Genomic DNA, 26,701 nt, shown 5'->3' with positions numbered 1-26,701 from the left:
CACCCTGGATTCAAACTCCAAGAGTGGTAGTCAGCGTCAATACATGCTGAGTTACTCAGGCCCCCTTAAGCTTACATTAAAGGATGGAACCAAGCCATATCTAGAGAATCCATATCTAGAAACTGTAAAAATCTAGTAATCTATACTAACTATATTATTTTAATTACATGAATTATAAAGCAGTATCCAGTCAACCAGGGCTCCAGACTGTGACTTAATTGTCTTTAAATCACATTTTGCAATCATTTTTCATGCAGGTGTGACAATTTTGTGAAAGAATGCAATTGACTACAAAGATGGCCAACTCTCTTTGATTATACACTGCTGTTTTTTGTTGCATATGAGAAACTTCAAATACAGCGCAATCCCCTACCCGGATCATTTATCAGCACAGCTCATTGGACAGCGCAGGTGCAGAGCAATCTTGAACCTAAATCAAAGTTTATGTGATAATTCTGTTGCACCAAACTTTAAAACTTGTTTAAAAAAATTCAGGGTTACATATAAACCATCATCAAACGTCAGAATATTTCAATTTAACACTATATAAATAAGGTGTATATAAAATAACTTTTTACAAATGTTACTGTTTTTAATAGTAGTAAGGTAAAATCTGCATCCCACAACATTGTTTTACTTTCGAATGTGCACAAAATATTCAACCTTTGTAACTGCACTTATTAGTACAATGCAATAATATTATCACTGTTTCTGTCTGTAATTTTTTTAAACCTTTTGACCGGGTGCTACCAAATCAGGTGCTAGTGCCACCATCTCTAGAACTCGGTGGCACAGGTGCCAGTGCTCTCAAATGTTAGTCTAAAGCCCTGTAAACCAGCCAAAACTTATATTTTACACAATTTTACCTTATATTCTTTGCTTTCATCAGCTGATATGTGCCAATGGCAGACTGTGGTACAACTTGTTTGGACATATGACAGTGTGTCACATTCACTAATCGTACATGGACATGTATTTGTATGTAAAACCTGTGTGTGAATTTTCACGCATCTTTATCATAATTCATCAAGCATCATGAATCATGATTCATCAATAAGTTTTAACTGACATATCGGGCCCTATTTTAAGAGTGCTAAGTGCAGCGCTATGCTTTAAGTCATACACGCAAAGTCAGTGAACATGACCATGAAATTTTGGTATTTTCGTGCAAGCATGCACTAAGTCTAGGTGGGCAAGTGGGTTCAGCGGAAATGCACGCACAAAGAGCTAATGGGCTGGGTCAAATGCTGTGTAATTCTGAGGTTCTTCTCTGGTTATTGCACCGTCTGCATCCTGTTATATAGTCCATTCCCTGTCAAGCACCAGAGGTATAAACAAAGACAGCACATTCATAAAATACATTTTATTAAGTGGTCAAAAAAATCCTATATAACGACCTCCCCAAATGCAAATATTTTACCCTCTTCAATTTCTTGCACTGGCCCCTTTTGCAGTGACTTAATCACTCTCTGACAACAGGTGTAAAACTATCAATACAAATTAGATCATAAATACAATTGTAAATATAAACATAATAATAATGATAATAATAGAAAAATAAACAATGACCTATAGGTTATAGTTTAACACAAATGCCATAAATGATTGTTTCATAAAACAGCCACAACAGTGACTGTGAGAGACATAATTTGATGTTCCACTATATTTTCAGAGTTTGGACATGAACTTTATTACCACCTGCTGGTGGAATCTCAAAACTGCAAAAGTAGGAACTGAGTTTAGACTTAGACGGCCGTGCTTCTGAAACATCTTAGTGTAATGACCTATTTCACAGGAAAATAGCTAATTGCGCTTTGCGGCACTTAATTAACATACAATAAACTCACAGTTTGTGCACATACACCCACAATAGCGCTCACACTCCCATCCATGCCCACTTGCGCTTTGAACTGGCACGAAAATTGTGCTTAGTATTAGCGCTCTCATGAATATTAGATAAGACGATGTGCATGGTCGTTGCGCATAGCGCTGTGCTTAGTGCGGCCACAGAAATAGAGCCTTTCATCTACATTTAGGATGAATTTTAGAACCAACTTTTAAATTATTAACTTGAATAACTAAGTGACCCTTCAATGAGCTTTACTTATTTCCATAAAGAGTAACATTTTAAAGCCCTTATTAGCAAATTACTAACTGTGGCAACACTTTGACTCCTTTAGAATAATCAGGATTCATTAACATTAGAATGAGCGTCAGAACAAGTTTGTGCGTACACACCAAAACTTTTGTGTGAGAACTTTTTCTGTGCGCATGAGCAGGCAACTTGCAATTTTTAGCGAACAAGACCCCCTGTGTGTACGTGAGAGTGCACGAGTATGCATGACCCACCCTGCTGAGCAGTTTGTCCATCTCGGTGACCAGGCTGCCCAGGTTACTGTCGGCCAGCTGTAACAGCCTCTCTGGCGCCCTCTGTGGAGAAAGCATGTGCTGCAAAAGACAGAACAAGGGATATATTTATCGTGTACGTATGAATGATGGGTATAGTTGTGTCACCATGTAAACAAAAGGAATCTCATTTAGCCTGCAGCCTTCGATGTTTCTTTAAAATCTCTGAATACTTAATTATTTGATGAACAATTTCAGAAGATCTATAAATGATCAGTGAGCACCGCAGTGCTATACTGTTTTCTAATAAGTATTTATAAACAACACCAATATAGATGCAAGACAGCAGGTGATCGGTTCGCTTTATGTGATTAGAGTTTCATTCAGTTCAGTGAATCAGAGCTCGTGAGTTGAACTGACCATGTAACTGCAGGCATACTGGTGATCCAAGAGGTGACTTAACAGGAAATGACTGTATCCTGCATGTCAAAAAATCCCAAATGATCAATTTGAATCATTCTAACAAATCCTTCACTGAATCCGTCATGAGGTTACTGAATTAACATCTCACTCATGAGAACTGTTTCCAGGTTATATCTATGACTTTGAACACTTTTTGGGGCCGCCTAATATAAAAATTTGTCCTCTCCGAGCCCCTATATGCCCCCTTCACAGTTATTAGCTAGTAAGGAGCAGAGCTCTGTTCCTCAATCTCACTTTGAGCTCCTCAGTCATGTTCTTGAATTGATAGAGCACTTTATACAGCAGGGGGAGGGGCAGAGTGAGATTGACACTGCCAATCAAACACAGCAGATGCTCCATGTCACGGATTCACATGCTGCAAAACACACAAACACAAAATGACAAGATATCAAACTCATTTAACACACACACACACCCACAGGCAAAATGCTAATATTCACTGCAGACAGCACGTGCATTGAGACTACAAAGACTGCACACCCTATGGGTGATCTTCTATAGCCGCTTGCCCAGTGCAGGGTTGTGGGTAATAATCTGCATATTTTATCTTATTCTGGCCAAAAACTGTTCATTCCGATATTTAGGGACTGTCTGACTAATGTGTTAAACCACCATCTCAATCCACCTGTTACAAAGGTGCTACATTTTGGGGGGTGTATTTCACCGGCGTGCATGTATTTTGCAACGTGCATGCATAGATAGCTTTTTTTATTTGCAACACTCTGCCTAAAACACAGTTTTAAATACCTTTAAAAGAAACAATGCCACGGACCTCGTAAATTTGGCCAGGTTCATTATCATAATCATGTTTTGGAGTTTAATAGATTAATTGTAAGGGACTCGACATGGAGGTGAAGGTAGAATCCATATGCAAGAAGTTTTACAATCAGCAAACAAATCCAAGACACAAGGCAGAGACGTAATCGTTGAAGCAGGCAAAGTAGTCGTTACACAGGTAATCAGTCCAACCAGGCAAACAGAGCAAAACACTAATCCAAAATCGGTAATCCAGTAAAGCAGGCACAATGGTCATAACAAGTCCGCAATGAAACAGACAATGAGAATAACGCTTGGTAAGGCAGTTAAACTGGCAATACTTCGCAAAATCACAATGGAGAAGCATGGCTATTTATATAGTACAAACAGGAAGTCACCATAGAAGATACGGTATAGTGTCAGTATTCGGGAGAGGGCTCCCTCTGGTGGTCGGCTGAAGGAATACCAGCCTCATTCGTTACATTAATAACCTATCAGTTTCTTAATTTGATGAAATTTGCTTGATAATATAACCTTTATGTATTGATTTTCAAAATGTAATGCATCTATTCTTAATCCAGCAAGTCTCTTAAAACCTGTTGAGGCAAACCCACTTTTGGAGCACATATCATGAGAATGGCATACTTTATCAAAAACGGTTGTTTGGGCTATAGGTGTAATTTTGGTTGATATGTTTTACAATTCTGAACGGACCAACATACCTGGGGCTGAGTTTCTTGCAGGGTAGCCGCAACTTGAGGTCTCGTGTAGATAGCCAGACTCTCTGGCCAGGTTGATAGTCAGGGTGGGGACGCCTCCGTCGATCAGATTGGATCTGTTGGGCCCGGACGGCCCGTTGCAATCTGACGTGCACACTGTCCCACACTTGCTCGCTCCACCTGATCCAATCATCCACCCCTGGCACAGTAGAGGGTTCACCTGACCAAGGGAACATAGGAGGTTGGTAGCCCAGCACACATTGGAAGGGCGTGAGTCCAGCAGATGAGTGCGTGAGGGAGTTCTGGGCATATTCATCCCATGGGAGGAAGTCGCTCCACCTCTGTTGTTCTCGACTGCAGTAAGATCTGAGGTATCTGCTGATTTCCTGGTTTAGTCTCTCTACCTGTCCATTTGTCTGAGGATGATAACCAGACGTGAGGCTGATGTTGATGTCCAGCTGTTTACAGAAAGCCTGCCAGACTCTGGAAGTGAACTGTGGTCCCCAGTCAGACACTATGTCTTCTGGCAGACCATAGATCCTGAAAACTTGGTGGAACAGAGCATTAGCGTTTTCCTTGGCAGTGGGTAGAACTTTCATGGAGATTAGTCTGCATGACTTGGAGAAACGATCAATGATAACAAAGATGGTTGTATACCCGTTGGAGTTTGGCAGATCAGTGATGAAGTCAAAGGACAGGTGGGACCAGGGTCTTTGAGGGATAGACAGTGGCTGTAGCAGGCTGGCTGGCAGTTCTCTGGGGGTTTTAGACTTTGCACAAACTTGACATGTTTTAATGTATGCAGTGACGTCATTAATGACTGAAGGTCACCAAAATGAGTTATGTACCAGGCTTATAGTTGTCTGGATGCCAGGGTGTCCAGTTCTGAGGGAGTTATGGATCCATTGGATTGTTCTTTGGCGTAGAGCATGTTTTTGTTGGAGGGCATTCAGGTGGTGCAGGGTCTGCTTGTTGGGCTCTTTGGATCTCTTCCATGATGTCCCAGCTTATGGATGCGATGATGACAGAAGGGAGTATAGATTCGTTTTGAGGTATGTTGTGAAGGGGATCATGACGACAGGAGAGAGCATCAGCTTTGCAATTCTTACTGCCAGGGCAGTAGGTGACTGTGAATTGGAACCTTGTGAATAAGAGTGACCATCGGGCTTGTTGTGGATTCAGACTTTTTGCTCCCTTGATGTATTCGAGGTTCTTATGGTAGGTGATTACTTGGAATGGATGGACAGAACCTTCAAGCCAGTGGTGCAACTCTTCTAGCGCAGACTTCATGGAGAGTAGTTCTTTATTTCTAACATCATCGTTCCTTTCATCTGAGTTCAGTTTGCAGGAAAAGAAAGCAGAGGGATAACGTTTACCAGGGTTACCATGGCATTGAGGGCACCACCCCTATGCCACAGTCTGAAGCATCCATTTCCACAATGAACAGTTGGTTAAGATCTGGGTGCTTGAGAATGGGGTGGTCATGAAACTTGTCTTGAGAGTGTTGAAGGCCTTTTGAGCAGAGTCACTCCATGGTAGCTTGGGTGGTTTTCCCTTGAGTAATGACGTTAAAGGGGCAGAGATGAGACTGTAGTTGCGGATAAACTGCCTGTAGAAGTACGCAAAACCCAGGAAATGTTGTAGCTTCTTAACAGTGTTAAGTCTTGGCCACTCTGTGACTACCAGGATCTTGGAGTCATTCATCTCAACGCCTTTATGACTGATGATATACCCTAAGAATGTTGTATGGGTAACGTGGAACTCACTTCTCTGCTTTCATGTAGAGTTGGTGTTTTAGAAGGCGGGAGAGGACCATTTTAATGTCTTTGTGTTGTGCTTTATCTTGGGAGTATATGAGTATGTCGTCAATGTAGGCGATGATACATCTGTTGAGGAGGTCTCTGAAGATCTCATTGATGAATGACTGGAACACAGCTGGTGCGTTGGCCAGGCCATAAGGCATCACCTGGTATTATAATTATATTTATTTATCACACATTATAAATATTTTGCACATATACAGTGAAATTATTTTTTTCACATATCCCAGCTAAGCTGGGGTCAGAGTGCAGGGTCAGCCATGATATGGCACCCCTGGAACAGATGGGGTCAAGGGCCTTGCTCAAGGGCCCAACAGTGGCATGTTGGCAGTGCTGGGGCTTGAACCTCCAACCTTCTGATCAGTAACCCAGAGCCTTAACCGCTGAGCCACCACATGACAATTGTATTCATAGTGCCCCCTAGTGGTGATAAATGCGGTTTCAAGTTGTATGCACTTCTCAAATCCAGTTTTGTGTAGATGCGTGCTTCACGTAGTTGTTCTAGGGCAGACGGAACAAGAGGGAGTGGGTACCTGTACTTATGGGTGGGTACCGTGTGTTCAATCCATGGTAGTCAATGCATGGATAGAGCCCTCCATCTTTCTTCTCAACAAAGAAGCAGTCTGCTGGAGCTGGTGAGGTGGAAGGAGTAATGAACCCTGAAGCTAAAGCCTCTTCGACGTAAGTCTCCATGGCCATGGTTTCAGGTCTTGACAATGGATAGGCTTTGCTCCTAGGAGGTGCCATATTGGGTAGTAACTCAACAGCGCAGTCCCATGGATGATGAGGGGGTAATTGTGTAGCCTTGATTTTGCCGAATACCTCGGAGAATTCAGAATATTCCCTCGGGACCTGGACTTGAGCTTGGTTCTCAGGACTTTCAATGATGGTATTCAAACATGGCATGGTGACTGTGACATGAAGACAATTAGACTGACAATAATCTGACCATTGTTTTAACTCACCCTGGTTCCAGGAGATGATGGGATCATGGATAGCCAGCCATGGGTGACCCAGGATGAGATGATACTTGGGCGAGTTGATGACATAGAGAGATATGATCTCAGTGTGAAACAATTCAACCCGTAGTGTCACTGGAACAGTTTGGTGAGTGATGCCTGTGCCTATAGGTACATTAGTCACAGCAGTAATGTAAATGGTGGGTATACAAGGTACTGTAGGGATATGTAGGGATTAAATTCACAGCAGCCCCTGAGTCGACGAGCGCAGAAACAGATTTCAGTTTATCATCAAAGGAGCGCACAATGGGAAGAGAGAAACTGTGGTGTGTGGGAGATGAAATGTTCATGGTACTCACGATAGTTCTGGATTCTTGATATTTCTTGCCTTTGTGAGGGCATGTGGAGTTTCGATGATTCCTTTCACCACAGTAATAACACAGTCGCTCCCGATGAAGATGATCGTGTTCTTCATCAGAAACTCTGGTATAGGTGATCTGCATCAGTTCAGGAGCTTCGGGGCATGCCTGGACTTGACTATGGACTGATGGTTGTGACTTGGAGATAATCTTTGAGCATGGTGAATTGCGCAGTAAATTATCAATCCTTACTGCCAACGAAATGAATTCAATGAGTGTTGAATCCTCACCCTTACATGAGAGTTCGGCCTGCAAATTGTAGTTCAGTCCCTTTCTGAACACAGTCTTGAGTGCAATCTCATTCCATTCACTTTGGGCTGCTAATGTCCTGAAGTGTATGGCAAAGTCAGCTGCAGAACGTGAACACTGGCGTACATGAAGCAGCTGAACAGAGACATCTTTACCTCCCTCTGTGTATTCAAACACTTCATAGATCTGGGAAGCAAAGTAATCAAATGACGTTTGAATCCGATTATCACTCTCCCAAACAGCTGAGGCCCAGTCTAGTGCTATACCGGTAAGTAATGTCATTATAAATGCACATTTCTTGGACTCCTGACTGAATGACTCTTGTTGATTGGAGAAATATACTTGACATTGATGTAAAAATCCCTTACATTTCTCTGGCGAGCCATCAAACTTATCAGGAAGAGCGAATCTTACTGGTGTAGCTTGTGGAGATGGAAGAGAACGGATATAGCAGGTGAGGTTCTTATTTTCAGCTCTTAGGTGGTTCAGTTGTTCCTGGAAACTTTTGAGCAGTTCACTCTGATGAGCGAATGCAGCCTGGAGCTGAGAAACTTCTGATGGAATCATTGGTGGCGAAGTATTCTGTAAGGGACTCGACATGGAGGCGAAGGTAGAATCCATATGCAAGAAGTTTATTACAATCAGCAAACAAATCCAAGACACAAGGCAGAGACATAATCGTTGAAGCAGGCAAAGTAGTCATTACACAGGTAATCAGTCCAACCAGGCAAACAGAGCAAAACAGTAATCCAAAATCGGTATATATATATATATATATATATATATATATATATATATATATATATATATATATATATATATATATATATATATATACAGTGGCAATTTCTCAGGGCCAGCAAAGCCTTCTCTGCTGGCGTAACATGCCTAATAAACAAATATTGTTTCATCCTTTCATTCTCATTGACCTTTTTGCATATGTATTTTCAATCACTTCCCACTCCTAATTCATCTACAAACAAATAGCAAAAAACTAAAAGTTTATCCAATCAGAATTTATTCCTCTATGCTTACAAGCAAAGTGTGACAACTCGCATGTCCGAAGCGTGCTCCTTAGCCGAAGCAGCGTGTGAGTCTGAGCTCTACCCCGTCAGGCCTTCAGAATTTCCACAGAATCCCTCAACACTGCAGTGAATAGGCATTTAAAGTCAGACTGTCAGATTCATCAGCCAATCAGACTGATTGATTTGTTCTTGGTGGGTGTGATCTTTAGGATATGTCCCAGCTGAGGCCTTCTAGCTGGCCTTGAGTGACGCAATCATGCTTTAAGTGATGTACGTAATCTGAAAGTGAAGAGCACGAGATCTTGCTGATGAGTCGGCTGTCATCACTGCTGTTATTGCCGCTGAGAAAGAGATCCTTATGGATTTAAAAACCAAAGATGTTCTGCATGATTGTGCGATTGATTAATTAAACAGGAAAGGAGGACTGATTTTCACTTCAAGCAAATTTAAGTGCTTTTTGCATTGTTGTAGCAACATCAGGGGTTTTCTAAGTGTAAATTAGGCTGCTGGAGCATTCAGTGTCGGATCAAGTTTTGAAAAGTAACCATGTACCCTGACGAAACAAAATTTATTGCAAGCAAAATGTAAAATCGCAAATATTATTAGAGAGCTTTTTCTTGGTATTAGACCTCCTTGGTTCTGGCTTTTGTGCGTGGATGTGTTTTTAAAATGTCAACTGGTAATATTAGTTGACTGCAACAGAATGAATGATAGTCATACGGCATCTTATTCATTGTGAAACTGTGTTTTCTTAATGGCATGAATCGCATTGAAGGCCTATACTTAAAATGCACGGGCCGCGGCTGCATATATACATATATATATATATATATATATATATATATATATATATATATATATATATATATACACACACAGTTGTGCTCAAAAGTTTGCATACCCTGGCAAAAATTGTGAAATTTTGGCATTGATTTTGAAAATATGACTGATCATGCAAAAAACTTTTATTTAGGGGTAGTGATCATATTAAGCCATTTATTATCACATAGTTGTTTGGCTCCTTTTTAAATCATAATGATAACAGAAATCACCCAAATGGCCCTGATCAAAAGTTTACATACCCTTGAATGTTTGGCTTTGTTACAGACACACAAGGTGACACACACAGGTATAAATGGCAATTAAAGGTTAATTTCCCACACCTGTGGCTTTTTAAATTGCAATTAGTGTCTGTCTATAAACAGTCATAAACAGTGTATAAAGAGTTTGTAGGTTCTCACGTGGATGCACTGAGCAGGCTAGATACTGAGCCATGGGGAGCAGAAAAGAACTGTTAAAAGACCTGCGTAACAAGGTAATGGAACTTTATAAAGATGGAAAAGGATATAAAAAGATATCCAAAGCCTTGAAAATGCCAGTCTGGCACACTGTAATTTGGAGTGACGAGACCAAAATAGAGCTTTATGGTCACAACCATAAGCGCTATGTTTGGAGGGGGCTCAACAAGGCCTATAGTGAAAAGAATACCATCCCCACTGTGAAGCATGGTGGTGGCTCACTGATGTTTTGGGGGTGTGTGAGCCCTAAAGGCATGGGGAATCTTGTGAAAATTGATGGCAAGATGAATGCAGCATGTTATCAGAAAACAGTGGCAGGCAATTTGCATTCTTCTGCACAAAAGCTGCGCATGGGATGCTCTTGGACTTTCCAGCACAACAATGACGCTAAGCACAAGGCCAAGTTGACACTCCAGAAAAAGGTGAAGGTTCTGGAGTGGCCATCACAGTCTCCTGACCTTAATATCATCGAGCCACTCTGGGGAGATCTCAAAAGTGCGGTTCATGCAAGACGACCGAAGACTTTGCATGAGCTGGAGGCATTTTGCCAAGACAAATGGGCAGCTATACCACCTGCAAGAATTTGGGGCCTCATAGGCAACTATTACAAAAGACTGCACGCTGTCATTGATGCTAAAGGGGGCAATACATAGTATTAAGAACTAAGGGTATGCAAACTTTTGAACAGGGGTCATTTCATTTTTTGCTTTGTTGCCATGTTTTGTTTTATGATTGTGCCATTCTGTTATAACCTACAGTTGAATTTCAATCCCATAAGAAATAAAAGAAATGTGTTTTGCCTGCTCACTCATGTTTTCTTTAAAAATGGTACATATACTACCAATTCTCCAAGGGTATGCAAACTTTTGAGCACAACTGTACATACACACACACACACACACACACACACATAAACTCAGCAAAAAAAGAAACGTCCTTTCACTTTCAACTGCTTTTATGTGTAAATATTTGTATGAACATAAAAAGATTCAACAACTAAGACATAAACTGAACAAGTTTCAGGGTCAAAATCAAAAGTAACAGTCAGTATCTGGTGTGGTTACAAGCTGCATTAAGTACTGCAGTGCATCTCCTCCTCATGGACTGCACCAGATTTGCCAGTTCTTGCTGTGAGATGTTACCCCACTCTTCCACGAAGGCACTTGCAAGTTCCCGGACATTTCTGGGGGGAATGGCCCTAGACCTCACCCTCTGATCCAACAGGTCTCAGATGTGCTCAATGAGACTGAGATCCGGGCTCTTCTCTGGCCATGGCAGAACACTGACATGCCTGTCTTGCAGGAAATCATGCACAGAATGAGCAGTATGGCTGGTGGCATTGTCATGCTGGAGGGTCATGTCAGGATGAGCCTGCAGGAAGGGTACCACATGAGGGAGGAGGATGTCTTCCCTGTAACACACAGCAGTGACAACAAGCTCAGTCCGATGATGCTGTGACACACCACCCCAGACCATGACAGACCCTCCACCTCCAAATCAATCCCGCTCCAGAGAACAGGCCTCAGTGTAACGCTCATTTCTTCGACGATAAATGCGAGTCCGACCATCACCCCTGGTGAGACAAAACCGCGACTTGTCAATGAAGAGCACGTTTTGCCAGTCCTGTCTGGTCCAACGAAGGTGGGTTTATGCCCATAGGCGATGTTGTTGCCGGTGATGTCTGGTAAGGGCCTGCCTTACAACAGGCCTACAAGCCCTCAGTCCAGCCTCTCTCAGCCTATTGCGGACAGTCGGAGCACTGATGGGGGGATTGTGCGTTCCTGGTGTAACTCAGGCAGTTGTTGTTGCCATCCTGTACCTGTCCCGCAGGTGTGATATTTGGATGTACCAATCCTGTGCAGGTGTTGTTACATGTGGTCTGCCACTGCGAGGATGATCAGCTGTCCTTCCTGTCTCTCTGTAGCGCTGTCTTAGGTGTCTCACAGTACAGACATTGCAATTTATTGCCCTGGCCACATCTGCAATCATCATGCCTCCATGCAGCATGCCTAAGCACGTTCACACAGATGAGCAGGGACCCTGGGCATCTTTATTTTGGTGTTTTTCAGAGTCAGTAGAAAGGTCTCTTTAGTGTCCTAAGTTTTTATAACTGTGACCTTAATTGCCTACCGTCTGTAAGCTGTTAGTGTCTTAACGACCGTTCCACAGGTGCATGTTCATTAATTGTTTATGGTTAATTGGAAAACATTGTTTAAACCCTTTCACAATAAAGATCTGTAAAGTTATTTGGATTTTTACAAAATTATCTTTAAAATACAATGTCCTGAAAAAGGGATGTTTCTTTTTTTGCTGAGTTTATATACAGTGCTGTGTAGTAACTGATTACATGTAATCTGTATTACATAATCAGATTACAAAATCAAGTACTTAATTAAATTAAGTACTAAGTAGATTAAATTAAATTTTTAAATTCTCATAATCAGATTACATTTGATTTTTTATGGATTACATAATTACGTATTAATCGGGCAAAGGCAGTAAATTGCTCTTAATTTATTAATTCCTTTAATTCTTCTTTATAATATTTTTTCATTGCACACGCAGACTTGATACTAGCCACCAGCCATAATTACACTGAAGTTGGAGTGGTAATCCACACATACATGCTGAACCAGTTGCATTAATGTATTTAAGTTGGTTTTAGTTTCGCGAATTGCTTTTGAACTCAGCTTCAAAAATGTAAATAAATGCACTTTTGCAACAACTTTTAAGACTGGTCTGATATGTTACTACACATGAATGGTGTATGTAATGCAAAAAATTCCAGAGTAAGAACATTTTAAGTGCCTTTTTGATTTACTCAGAAACAGACAAATAGTGAGTAAAACACACCCACAAAAAATCATATCAATTCTCATATTTTAATCCATTAAGTTTTATTTAATGTATTTAAACAACATTATGTCAAAATGGTACAAGCTTATCTTGCTTAAATGCATGTGAAATTAAATAAACAAGAATTAGTAATCCAAAAGAAATCCAAAAGCAATCAGACTAGATTACTTTTAAAATGTAATCCAAAAGATTCTATTTACATTTAAAATTAAATCAATTTGTCTGTCAATTTAACGTGTTAAATCAGTGTGATTAATGATAACTTATTTAAAAATGTAACGGAATTAATCACTCCCCCGGACCGTAATATTTATTTTCCTACCATCGGATCATTTCAAGCTTGAAGTACCACCTTAATGTTTTTGTGAGTCTCAGTCAGCAGGGGTCTGTAAGCGCAACTCCAGCTGTACAGACAACAAACACACTTAATGACAGCAGACACACAAGATGAGGATGCGTTCTTACGATCAAACACAGCTGGACGAAGTGCAACTCCCAATGCAAGGGTCTCCAGGTGTGTTGACACATGGCTGTATATAAGGACTGCAATGGTTGTCTGCTTCATTAACAGTTTATACACTTGTCGAATGAAGTGTAATTAAGCAGACAGCTGCTGTAGTCTTTACGTAGAAATTTGTTAGCAACGCATGTTTGGTCTGTGTTAGTGAACATTCAGTGAAAACATGGAGTTTCCAGAGTAGACAGACTCAAGCCGTTTCACCACTATGTGACGCAACACATTACTGGTCACTTACATTGTCTGCCAGTGCTTGTTGCATGCATTTACAGTGTCGTGTGTGTGAACAAGCATGTTAATGTCCAAGGATGGACAGATCCTGAGGCAAGAATGCCTTTTGTCTCCCATCCTCCCCTATCAAAACATCACTTCCACTCATCCAATATTCCTCCCTCATCATCATCTACCTGTTCTGAGGAAGCACACTTGGAAGTAGCCATGTCCCCGAGCACCTCTCTCTTTCTCTCACTGTCTCTCTAGATTAAATGCGAGCGAGGCGGAAACTCCGGGGAGCAGGACTTCTCAAGCGTGAAATTTAACACAGAGTGTGAAACAGCTCCTGGCAGCCTATTATGAGTGTTTGATATGCCACGAGCGATAGTGGGAGTAAAAAAAAAAAGAAAAAAAAAAAAAAAACACCAAGCAGAGTGTGTGGCTTTCACCACGGACAGAAATCAGTGCTCGATTTAACCTCTTAAAAAAATTTAGCTATTAAGATTTCCTGCGAAGGTGTTTTCACACGAAAAACTGAACGAGTAAAGGTGTGAAAAAGACATGAAAAGATAAATACAATACAAGCAAAAATATGAAGCTTGTATTATAAGTACTTATATTATTATTCCATTGGTCATTGACAAATAAGGTTGTCCAAGGTGATACAAATTATAAATATTTTAAAAATGTAGTTTAAAACATGTGTTAAGTTTGTAGAAATATAATCTTTGAGTCCATGATTTTGAGTCCATGAGTTCAAATTGTTTTTTTAAAGATTTATAGTATTTTTTACAAGAAAAAATAAAAATTATATATATATATATATATATATATATATATATATATATATATATATATATATATATGTGGTAGTAAAAGGTATTAAAAAACATTTAAACGAAAACATTTATAGCATTTTTTACAATAAAAAAATAACTAAAATTATGTAAATACACCACAAAAAAGTTGCACTGCTTTTTTTAAAAAAAAGAAATAATAATTATAAAAAACACCCTGCACTAGTGTCATGCCAACATGTCTTTTTTATTATTTATTTCAGCTTTTTAATGAATTTATTTTTTATTTATTATTTCCTGACGGTTACACCATATCACATTTTCGATATAAAAAAAAAAAAAAAATGACTGAACTCAGTAGTTTAAAATATGTTCATCAAAGTAGATGTGTATTCAAGCCATTGTTTTGTGTTAATTACCTTTGTAATGTATTTTTGAATAATTTAATAGTTTAAAAAATGAGCATCATGTCATCGATCGAATTAACGTTTATTCCGATACAATGCCTTGCCCCATAGACTTCCACTGTAAGTGTTTTATGGTAAACATATTTTTTGTTTTGTTTCAACAAACTAAGGGATGAGTCTAAATTATTTTCGGTGTCATTATTTAACAAACCATTATGTTCTCTAAATTATTTAGGTCAATGTTTAAGTGCTTAAGCTGTTGGTGGCCTTTGACACCCCGAGATGCTTGTCAAAGCCCGTTACACACTTATATGCATGATACAGAGAGCTGAACATACTGTACATGTTGGATGTAGGATAGTGGAATTTCACAACAGAAGTCACAGAGAGAGAGAAAAAAAACAAAACATAGACACATGCATAATTATTAAATCTGCCCAGTCAAACAACACAATCATCCTAAAACACATAACTGCTTAAAGACATCATTTCAAACACAGTTGTGAGGAGCAGATGCCTACCACAGACATCACAGCAATGAAGTTTGATCTTTCCTAGTCGAGAAAATTAGCAGTCAACAATTATACGAAAAGTAAACAGTAATTTTGTGTCAGGAAATCTGTCTATTTATTTGTTTTGGCTGCATCTCTTCTTCATTATTAGTGTCGTTTTTTGGTAGAATAAAAAACAACAACAACAACAAAAAAACAAAAAAAACGGATAAACTTAGTCAAACATAAAAGTCATTTACATATAGAAGTCTTAAAGGTACAGTAGCAAAAACTGCCTGTTTAATTGTAATTATCAGAGAGAGACTGGAATTTTGTTGTGAAAAACTAAACTCTGACTGTTTGTGATGCAAGAAACCTTCACTGACATCATAACTTCAGGGGGAAAAAGGGTCATCAAAGTTGTCTATCCGACTTATGGCTTCGGAAGGTTTGAAATATAATGCATGATACCTTTATCACACTTTAATGGTGCTTTGTTTGTCATTTTAGTACCCTTTCACTTTAATTATGTGGAATAGACCGGCCTGTACATTCTTCACCATTTATCCTTTTGTGTTCCATAGAAGAAAGTCGTATATTTTCGAATTTTCATTTTTGGGTGTACTGTTCCTTTAAGATGGCCCCTTTAAAAGCACTTGAATCTTGAACTGCATGTTAAAGTGAGTGTGTTAGTGCAGTTGCCATACGTACACACGATGCCCTCAGGGCCACACACATGCCTCTCCATGCACTGGTCACACTTGAGTCCACTGGCACCAGGACAACACTGGCACTGCCCAGAGCGTGTGTCACACGGCGTGGGAAATGCACCATAAGTGTCACACTTACACTCCTCACAACAGCCTCCCACCACGTTCGGATTACCATGGAAACCAGGAGAGCACCTGCGGAGAGGAGAATAGAATAAAGTACACTATAAAGGCTACTGCAATTTAAAAACTTTATTAAGAGGATAGTTCCAGTCCTAGATGCTAAATGGTCAATAATTGATAATGAAAATAATCAACAACAAATTTAATTAGAGATTAGTTGAATATGTGCATGCACAGAGACGCTGTCAATGATCATGCCACTTTATAATAGTGAATTTTTATTTTTTTTGCATGATAAACTTGTTTGAAAAATACCGGATACAAGTTGAAGCGAAAAAACATGATGCATGAGAGCACTTTATAAACACTTCAAAGAAGATCATAAGCATTCAGTTTAATGTGGACCAATTGCCGCATCAGGTGTTTAATGCGCTTCAGAGTTGTTTCGCTCCAGCATATACATTACACGTTACTGTTATTTTCTATAAACTGTAAAAAAAAAAAAAAAAAAAAGAAAAAAGAATCAGTTAAATTGACCATAGAATACTGGCAAAATACCGTGACCATGTTTCAGGCTCTACAGGATGTAATTTTGATGCCTGTATGTTTTATGGTTCACTACTGTTTAGATTATTAAATGATATAAACTTGATTTACTAACCTTCTGGAACTATATATGTCTTCTTTTCACTTTATAATGTATTGTAAATCACCGTAGTAACTACAAAAGGCCACATGATGACAAAGTTTATCAAGAGTGACTTTTCCAAGAGTAATAATTAATACACATGTAGAGACAAACACGAACACAAAACACCATCAGAGTAACACATGTGACACCAAAATAATGCAATAAACATGAACTAAACTACATAAACACAGAACAACCCAATGTACATAACTGATATTAAAAATAAGAAGAAACATAACTATTCCCATAAAATATACTGAAATGTGTGATGGGTCACGTAGGGACTTCTGGGAATGCCCGATTATTGTTTTTCACCATATTGAAAAAATTGTTTACTGTAGTACATGTATTTTCTTGTTAAACATAGTATAGATTTTTACTTTTAATTATACAGTAAAATTATACTTTTTACATTAAAAAAATCAAATTTGTGAATATTTTATTGTTAAATTACATGTATGTTTTTTACAGTTTATTTTAAGGTAACTACACTTTAACCAATTCACATTTTTTTACTGTAGCATTAAAAAAAAGAAAAGAAAAAAATATGTAAAAAATACGGACGTTTACATTTATTTTATAATAGTTAATAATTCCTATAGTTATGAATTCAAAATCAGGCGCATATTTCTATTTGTGAAACTGTCTTTACCACTTATAATGCAAGAAATAATATTTTAGATGAACAGTAACTGCACAGTCCCTTATATTTATTGAATAAAGACATTGCAACTGTGTAACTTTTGCCAGTCAACACTTACAATTTTTTTTTTCTTTATTATAATTTATAATTGAGTTGTTTAAATTGTCCTGCTGCTTCCAAACTTTCTATCATACTATTTATATTTAAAAAAAAAAAAATTTGTACACAAAATATTTTGTACAGCATAATCAGTTATATTTTTATAAACTGTTAATAAATTACAGGAAATAAAATCTGACTTTTTATTTGATAAATTGATTCATCAAAGAAATAATCAAAGATTAATCGTTATCAAGTAATTTTTGGATATTGCACAAAAATGCTGAATGGAAAAACCAAGATGCAAATAAAATCTCTAAAATGTGCATAAAAAACGTGCCAAATGTTGCCTGGGTTATTCACACATGCCAAAGTCTGTCATCAAAATGATTGTCTACTTTCACCTCCCAGAACTGTGTGACATACTTTCACTTCCAGACATAAGACATGTGCCGCTGAATGCTAGAAAACAAGAAGTTTGTCAGAGGGTTTTGTCTGCACACTCTGAAACACAAGTCATTTATTACATTTAATAAAAGTGCCACAGTGGCCTCAATTTCTATTTTGTGCCAGTTTCCTCAGAAGTGATGGTTTTGTTTTCTTAAACACATGGGATGGAAACACTGTTTTATTTGCAAATTGTTTTTGTGATATTCAGATTTTTATATGCATAAATTAAATTCACAAATTGCCTAATGACTAAACCAGTGGTGTGAGTTTGTCCAAACAAGGCAGACGGGAGGAATGTTCTGTATGCCTGATTTACACACTTTACCTTAAACATAACAGCTGTACATTTGCACCTTTTTACAGTGTACTTTTAATTTGCATCAAATTAAACAGTGCAGATGACAGTGAAAGCGCACGCTTATTGACAGAATGGACTCAGCTATGTAAATAATAGCATGTTTTACATCATTTATAAACTTTATTTATTTACCTTTCACAGTGTTTTCCCTCATAGCCTTCAGGACAGGCAGTGCAGTGGTATTCATTAAAACCCTCTGTCTGACAGCTGGGACTGAAACTGAGAGAGAGAACGAGAGGAAAAGTTTCAGTGTGTGGACTTAACAGTGGTAAAATGTGTGTGTGTGTGTGTGTGTGTGTGTGTGTGTGTGTGTGTGTGTGTGATCAGCTCTGCTGAACAGCAAGGGATGTTCATCCCCTTACAAAAAAAATCTAAACTAGCTGCAAACTTGCTGCAAATATTTTCACATGCAAATGTTATGTCACCACAAATGTTTGCCAGAAGTTTGCATCTTTTTAACAGTAGTGGTGAACATCCAGCAAACCTTTGGCAACAATGGACAATTTGCCGTAAGTTTGCAGCAAAACTCATTTGCATGTGAAAATGATCTGTAGCGAATTTGTGGCAAGTTTGCAGCAAATTTGCAGTGAACTCACAATTTTTGTAAGGGTCTGTGTCACACATACATACTTGTTCTCGGGGTTGAGGAGTGGGCACGCACAGAGTTTGCAGTTGTCTGGAAAGCCACGCACCACTCCATAAAACCCTGGAGCACATCTCTCACACTTGTCGCCTACTGTGTTATGCTGGCAATTCTAGTTACAACAGAATGGCATAATAACACTATTAATGCTATATGATATGTAATTATACTGTCATAACATGCATTAAAGTGGTTTCACATGGGACGCGGTCACCCCATGTTCCCTATTTATTTTCAATAAGAGAGAGGTGACAGCCGGCAAAATGGATGCAGCAGTCGAAGTGAAACTAGCTGTTGCTGAATTTCTTGACCTTTGTAATGATTCTTTGAGCATTTATAAATAGTTTCATGGGAAGCTGTGAGTGGACAAGTCGGTGAACCAGGTGAAAATAGACTATGGAAACATGTATAGCTTATGTTTGGAAGATAGACAACTGTGCGATGTATACAAACAGGCCATGGACCATCTATATTAATATAAAAAATAGCGTATTAAAATATTTATAGTTATAAAACATTTTCTTATATGAAAAGTAATACAATATTTACATTAATCGCCTCAGAGACACAGTATCTGATATGAAGCAGTAAGGAGCAGTCATAATTGCACTTCTATTGGCGTGTTTCGCACCGCTTCTCGTTTGAATGGAAAACACCTGCACATGAGAGAGGTGGCAAGAACATAAGCAAAGCCTGCCACCCACCACTTCCTGTGTAAAACTGCCTTAGTCATGTTAAATCAAAGGAATAGTTCACACAAAAATTGTTCCAAACCAAAGACATTGCAATATTCTAAGTCTTCTGAAGCCATGTGATAGCTTTGTGAGGAGCACACAGAAAATTACAAATTGCAAAGGTCTGAAATCTCATTCACACCTGAGTTCAGGTTCACAAATAATGCAATGATGATTATGCAGAATGTAGTATGAGATGTCAGAGCAGTATGTTCCTCACACAGAGCTATCATATGGCTCAAGAAGACTTGGATTATAGAGTCACATGGACTACTTTTATTATACTTTTTTGGAGCTTGACAGACATGGTCACTGTGCACTGTAGAGGAATGTAAAAGAGTTGCGTGAAGATTCTTTAAAAAAAAAAAAAGCAATTCATAAAGGTTTGGAATTACATGAGAGTGAATAAGCAGTATTTTTTTTTCTTTTTCTTTTTTTTTTTTTTTTTTGTGGTGAACTTACCCTGCAAAACAAGACAACAGTTGATATTTATTTCAGACAGAATGAAAAACAATACATAATAACTTAAAATCAATCAGAACTCTGGCTTAAAAACCATGTCCACATCTTGCCCTCCTCTGCCTTCTATTTTGTATTTCCTAGTAATATAAACGGACATCTTAGCTTGTCCAATTAAAAAGTTTAACAATTGACTTCATCTTATGAGCTGCCTTATAATGTGGGCCAAGAATACAATTCTTAAAGGAAAACATCTCTCCAAAGCTCAAAAATAATAATTTAAGAACACTGAACAAATAATTTAATCTTAAACACTCTAAAAAAAAACAAACAAAAAAAAAAAACAGTGAAAAATTGAGCAACACCCAAACGTGATGCCACTGCCTGAGCGTTGTTTAACTCAGGACCACTGATATCCACTAACTGATATAGCTTCAGCATTTTAAAACCGCAGAGAATATGAGACAGTCCAGGTGTGACTTCACAAACCACATCAAAGCGAGATCCATAAACAAGAGATTCTTCAAGCAGCCAATACAGAGAAAATGTGCCCCACCTCTGCTTTTTGAATAATTTCCAAACAATAAAAAGTCCTTTATAAAATTGAGTTAATCCATTTGTCTGCAGCTTGTTTAAGTCCATTAAAAATAGAGCATTGTTCAAGTTCAATCCACCAGCTTGATTTAAAATGATATCAGCTGCTTTTTCTCCAGACTAGATCAACTGGTCCTGTTAAGAATCTCTGTATAAACAAAAGTCGAAAAGCAGCTCCTTTGCTGGCCAGATGTACGAGTCCTTGTCCTCCCTCTTCTCTGGGAAGAAAAAGTACACTCTGGGGTATCCAGTGAAATCCGTTCCAAAAAAAGTCCACTAAAATGGCTTGTATTTTTGCTAGGAGTCCACTGGGAGGATCAACACAAGCCAAACGATGCCATAATGTTGATGCCACCAGATTGTTAATAACTATAACTCTCCCTCTAAAGGACATTTTTGGCAAAAGCCACTTCCACTTTTGCAATCTTCCTTTTAGCTTTTTCTAAAATAACCTCCCATTTTTTGTAATTTCCAAGATAATCTCCCAAGTACTTTATGCCATCTCTTTTCTAAGACAAACATCCTGTAATTTAAGGAGACCCTGAACCCATTTACCACATGCTATGGCTTCACTTTTTGACCAATTTACCTTGGCAGATGAAATAAAACCAAAATCTTTAAAAATTCTCTTTAAAATGTCTACATCATTTTGACCTTTAAAAATTAAAACAATAATATCATCAGCATAAGCAGACAAATGAAAATTAACACCCAAGTGTGGTATGGTCCAGCCTTCAATATTACTTCTAATTTTCACCAACAGAGGTTCTATGGCTAGAGCATATAAGCACACCTTGTCTAATTCCTCTAATTTTTAGCACACTCTCAATGTCCTGGTGCAAGACCCTGATCATCGCGATAAAACCAGATCTGAACCCAAACTCCTCTAGTGTGTGCCAGAGATACAGTAGCTGTGCTCAACCTGGTCAAATGTCTTTTCCTGATCTATGGGAATAAGACAAGGATCTAAGTCCAATAGCCTAGAAACTTCCAAAACATCCCAAATTAGATATACATGATCAAAAATGGACCTGTTAGGTACACAGTAGGTCTGATCCTGATGAATGTCCTGACCAACCGTCTCCCTCAGCCTAACGGCCAAAGCCTTTGACAGGAGTTTCAGATCGGAACACAGAAGTGAAACAGGTCGCCAGTTCCTTATATCTTTCAAATCTCCCTTTTTTGGCAATAGAGTTATGACTGCTCTCCTGCAACTCAAAGGCAAAGGTAAGACTTTCATTGAGTACAGCAAGCAAGTCTTCCCCCATTACAGACCAAAAAGCCTTTTAAAAATCAATGGGGAGATCATGTATTCCAGGGGCTCTGCCATATTCCATGCTCTGCAGAGCAGTATGCAGTTCCACTGCTAAAAGTGGCCTCTCAAGCTTAGAGTTAGCCTCATTTGGCACTTTCGGCAACCCTGTGTAAAAAGTACTGGCTGACTTGTCCACTTCTGTACACTCACTACTAAATAACTCTGAATACAAGAGCACTGCTCTTTTCCTAATTTATTTAGGGTCTGTTATTCTTGCCCTGTGGGTGAATGTAATGAATGAATGTATCGGGTTTGACCATTTTTTGTTTTTCCAGGCCAAAGAAGGACCATCCAACTGTGCAGCACTCTGGAAACATGAGCAGACCAGAGCCTCCTGTACTGGTCATCTAAAACCATCTTTTCGGACTAAAGAAAGAAAACAAGAACAGAGTGAGAGTGAGAGAGCTATGACAGAGGAGTGGCAGGTTTCAGTGTGGAGTGTAATCAGACTGCTGAAGTTGCGGTTTACTGGTCTGTGTCGCTCTGAAACTTTCATTAACTTCCTGTGTACCTCAATTACTCAAATTACCCCCCTACACACTCGTTTACCATTTTCAATTTGTGAAAACCCGTAAAATGCAAATTATATTGTTATTAGCATGCAAGCAATTGAAAGAAAAGGGCTGGCTGCTCGCTGCAGAGTTGCGTGTAAAACTCCAAGACTCGAAGACAAAAGTGAAATGGTGACATAATAGCTGTTTCTATTTTTAAAACTAGTGCACTACGTATCTAGACAAAATCGTAAGGCATCATAGGCAATGTTCCAAAAGACAGGATTTAAAGATAGCTATTGTACATTTGGCAGTGTAAAAGAGAGGGAAAACACAGGGCACAGAGAGTAGCACTGTGACATAGGTGAAAGCTCTATCGAGTTTTGAATCAACAAAACCTCCCTACACTAAACCTTAAACCTAAACCTAACCAATAGTGTCAGAAAAAGCAAATGTGAGATGAAAAACACGACCACGTCATTTTGTAGTGCTTCTATGACACTTTGGGTTCGCGTGAGGACTCGCATGCTCTTCAGGACTTGTACCCCACTCCTTTACATCACAAGTGCAACACTCTATCAGTCGAGCTACCGCACAATTCGATCACACTTAAACAAGCTTGTAAATGTAGTTGGTTATGTGAGGCCGGATTCACATATACACGTGAGTGGGGCATGAGGAGGGTGTTTTCGTTTCGCCGCCCATATTAACAGATTACAGCTTTCACATTGTGAGTGGGAGCCGCGAGGTGTAGTGTCCCAGATGCGGCAGTGAGTTATAGTTTTGCCGTTGAGCCTATTTTTGCCATGCAGCTCGCGCTGAACTCAGGGCACTGGGTGTTGTAGAAAACTAAAATAATCAGGAGATTATAGAAAAGATGCAAAAGCAAATGAAAAATATTTAAACCGAACCTACAATACACTACAATTTCTAGGTCTGCATACAAACAAACACAAATTAACTTGATAAAGTAAAGAATAAATAAACTGCAGGACTTTTGCCTGTTTATGTATATGTAGGGATATAGTACAGGCAACATTAACCAATCACGACTAAGTACACTGATAAACATTCAAGTGCACATGACTGCCCACCGTTGTCGTTGAAGCAACAAGTTACCTCATTCAGATTTCCAAGGCCACAACAATAGATGAAACCCGACTGATTGTAGAGGTTGAGAATTACAAAGTGCTGAACAACCCTCAGCATTTATTATACAAGGATTTATTAGCAAAGGAAAAGGTGTGGGATGCAGTAGCAGTTTTGTGCAGAAAGTTAATGTTTCAATTTACTGCTATGCGTGTCATGCCTTCATGTCTTAAAAAATAGTCTATCTAACACAGTTTTGTCAGGTGTTTTAACAAAGTAATGCTTTAATGAATTTATTTTTTTACTTATTTAATAATTTTTGAGTTGTCTGGCTGGATGCAAACTCTCGACGCAGGGACACACAATGCAGACGATTAACGAGACGAGAAGCACCCAATACTGTATGGGTTGGGGGTCTATGTACAGTAAATTATTTAACATTGTGATGTAAATGTGGTCCTACTCATATACATACGATTTCATGAAGACCAAATTTGTTATATTTATCAAAAACCCCCTCTTAAAATATTATATAAGTTATGGCCATTTTAAAGAAATTATTTGGCGTAGGAATTACGTTTATTTTCAGCACAGAGCTGCAGCACTGTCTCGCAGAGAAGCGACCACTGTGAAAGCCCACCGCGACTGCGCTGCTCATGCTCCACTCAGGGAGTGTACAGTATGTGAATCAGGTGTAATGCAAACATTAAAATGTATCACCTTATAAATCATGCCCTATGGTAAAAGTGTTTAGATGAGAAACAGGGCGATAAGTAAGTGTTTATGCTGTTTTACTTGTGATTTGAGTGAAAGTGAATAAAAGTCATTGTTGTTGCAGCTCTAGTGATTTAAAATCCTTTTTTAAAAAATGTAGGTATAGTAACGTGATTCTGTGGGCCCTAGGTTGGAAAAGTATTTATGATAAAAATGTACTATTTTACTCAATATTTGTGTGTGCTATGTATTTTTATTAGGGCTGTCAATCGATTCAAATTTTTTATCAAATTAATTACACAATCGAATTAATTGATTATTTAAAGAATATTTACTGAGAAAGGCCCAAAAATATATTAATTTGAATGATTAAAATAATTATAAATATAATATACAGGCCTGATAAATATTATAATTCAGATAATTAAAATACATTACATCATATACATATTTTGTGGCAACAGACAAGCTTTAGCCAATAGAAAAAGTGACTTGAAGTCAAAATATTGTTTTATTTCTATATCATTAAACATAACTTGTTGACTTGTTGGTCTATGAACTCGTGTGTCAGATGGACACTTTTGCAGTGTCTCACTTTGGTTGTGTCGCGTCTCACTAGTTTTCAGTCTCTCTAGTCATAACTGCTGTGTTTTAAAGATGCTTTGACAAGGTAAACGTAGTTTGAAACTTTAAAAACACTTCTCGAGATTCCTGCATTCTTTTGTGCTCGGTCCAGCTGTCTCTAAATGCAAGAGTGCATCTTCTGTGGAATGTCACTGGTTTGAAGAGGCGTGTTGCCTATATAGCTGGAGTCGGGCTGACTGTCCTTTACTGCATTAAGGTGGTACATCAAACTTGAATTTCTCCGATGGTAGAAAACATTCCTATTTACATTATTTATGTACAGTCCAGGGACATGAATTGCGTACATTTTTAAATAAATTTTGTTTAAATTTAAATAAAAAACTTTTTAACTGTAAGTGCTATATACAGTATACCAAGAACGTTCTTCCTTGTGGTTAAATTGTACTTGTTAAACAAAACCAGAGTAACTTATTTTCACAGTTGTTATTACATAATATATTTAGGTCACTAGACAATGCCCATGTTCCCAGATGAAGTATGTCTGGGAATGTATTTATACCTCTCACCTGCATACCTAAAGAATGTACTTTGTTCCAGAAGTATTTTTCACATTAATTTTCTTCATAGGGATTTCATAAAAACCTTCAAAAAAAGAGTTGTGCACCATGAACCAAACCAACCAGCTCCGAGGTGAATCACAATATTACAAACTTTGAAATGAAGCAGAAATTGACTTGGAAATCAGACAAAAAGATAGAGATATAAGGCCGTGTACTTGACGTCTTTCACGAGGGAATTAACTACAATTCCATGAAGCATTGCAAATGACATAACAGAATAAAAAATTACAGATGAATATAAAATACTGATATAAAGTTGTTGATTATAAGTATGCATCATGTGGAGTGGGCGGTCACTGCAAATCTCATTTAGCACACCTTGTTAGCTGCGATTCTCTGATTGGCCGATTATTTCCTCAGGATCATGGGTAGTGTAGTTCTCTCAGAGGACTCGAAAGTATAAGAATAACATGAGTTTAGTGAAAGAATCGTTTCCTTTGGTGCAAGACCTGTCCTATTAGGGCTGCACGATTATGAAGAAAAAATGTTTAATTATTGATTATTTCCCTTGATATTGTAATCATGATTATTAATTTTAAATTAATAGAATTTACAGTAAATTCTTTTTTTTTTTTTTTTCTTTTTTTTTGTGTGTGTGTGGGGCAAATTACAATCCAGATTTATTATGTAAGCTACACCTCCAAAAACAAGCTTAGAACTTTGTTCCATAATTATCGCTGTTATATCGTTATATTATAATGGGAGCATTCTAGTTTTGTTGCACCATTACTTATAGGCTTACTGTACGTACTCAACACACATTGGTTACAATGATAAAAAAAAAAAAAAAAATGTAAATATAACATTTTAATTCAACGGGAGCAGATCTAAATGTAATGCTATAATTGACAGTTTTCACGATTAGTTAATTGGAGCAGGCGTAATGTAATCTCGATTATTTCTTTAATTAATTGTGTAGCCCTATTGTGGTTCAGTGTTAGGATTCTCGCTCAAACCGTCAGATCCTGCCAGTACGCGATGACGGCTGGGAAGAGGAGCTTAGCCCTTACAACAGGACGGGACCTTAA

The 26,701-nt window shown here is 38.3% G+C and overlaps 1 pseudogene; it reads right to left on the bottom strand.

The window, feature by feature from the left end:
• The window catches only part of LOC127416017 (laminin subunit alpha-2-like), a 336,769-nt pseudogene that overhangs the window by 69,259 nt on the left and 240,809 nt on the right, over positions 1 to 26,701 (bottom strand).

The sequence above is a fragment of the Myxocyprinus asiaticus genome, chromosome 25 (genome assembly GCF_019703515.2).
Source record: "Myxocyprinus asiaticus isolate MX2 ecotype Aquarium Trade chromosome 25, UBuf_Myxa_2, whole genome shotgun sequence".
NCBI classification, from domain to species: Eukaryota; Metazoa; Chordata; class Actinopteri; order Cypriniformes; family Catostomidae; genus Myxocyprinus; species Myxocyprinus asiaticus.
This window is presented reverse-complemented; position numbering and strand designations above follow the sequence as displayed.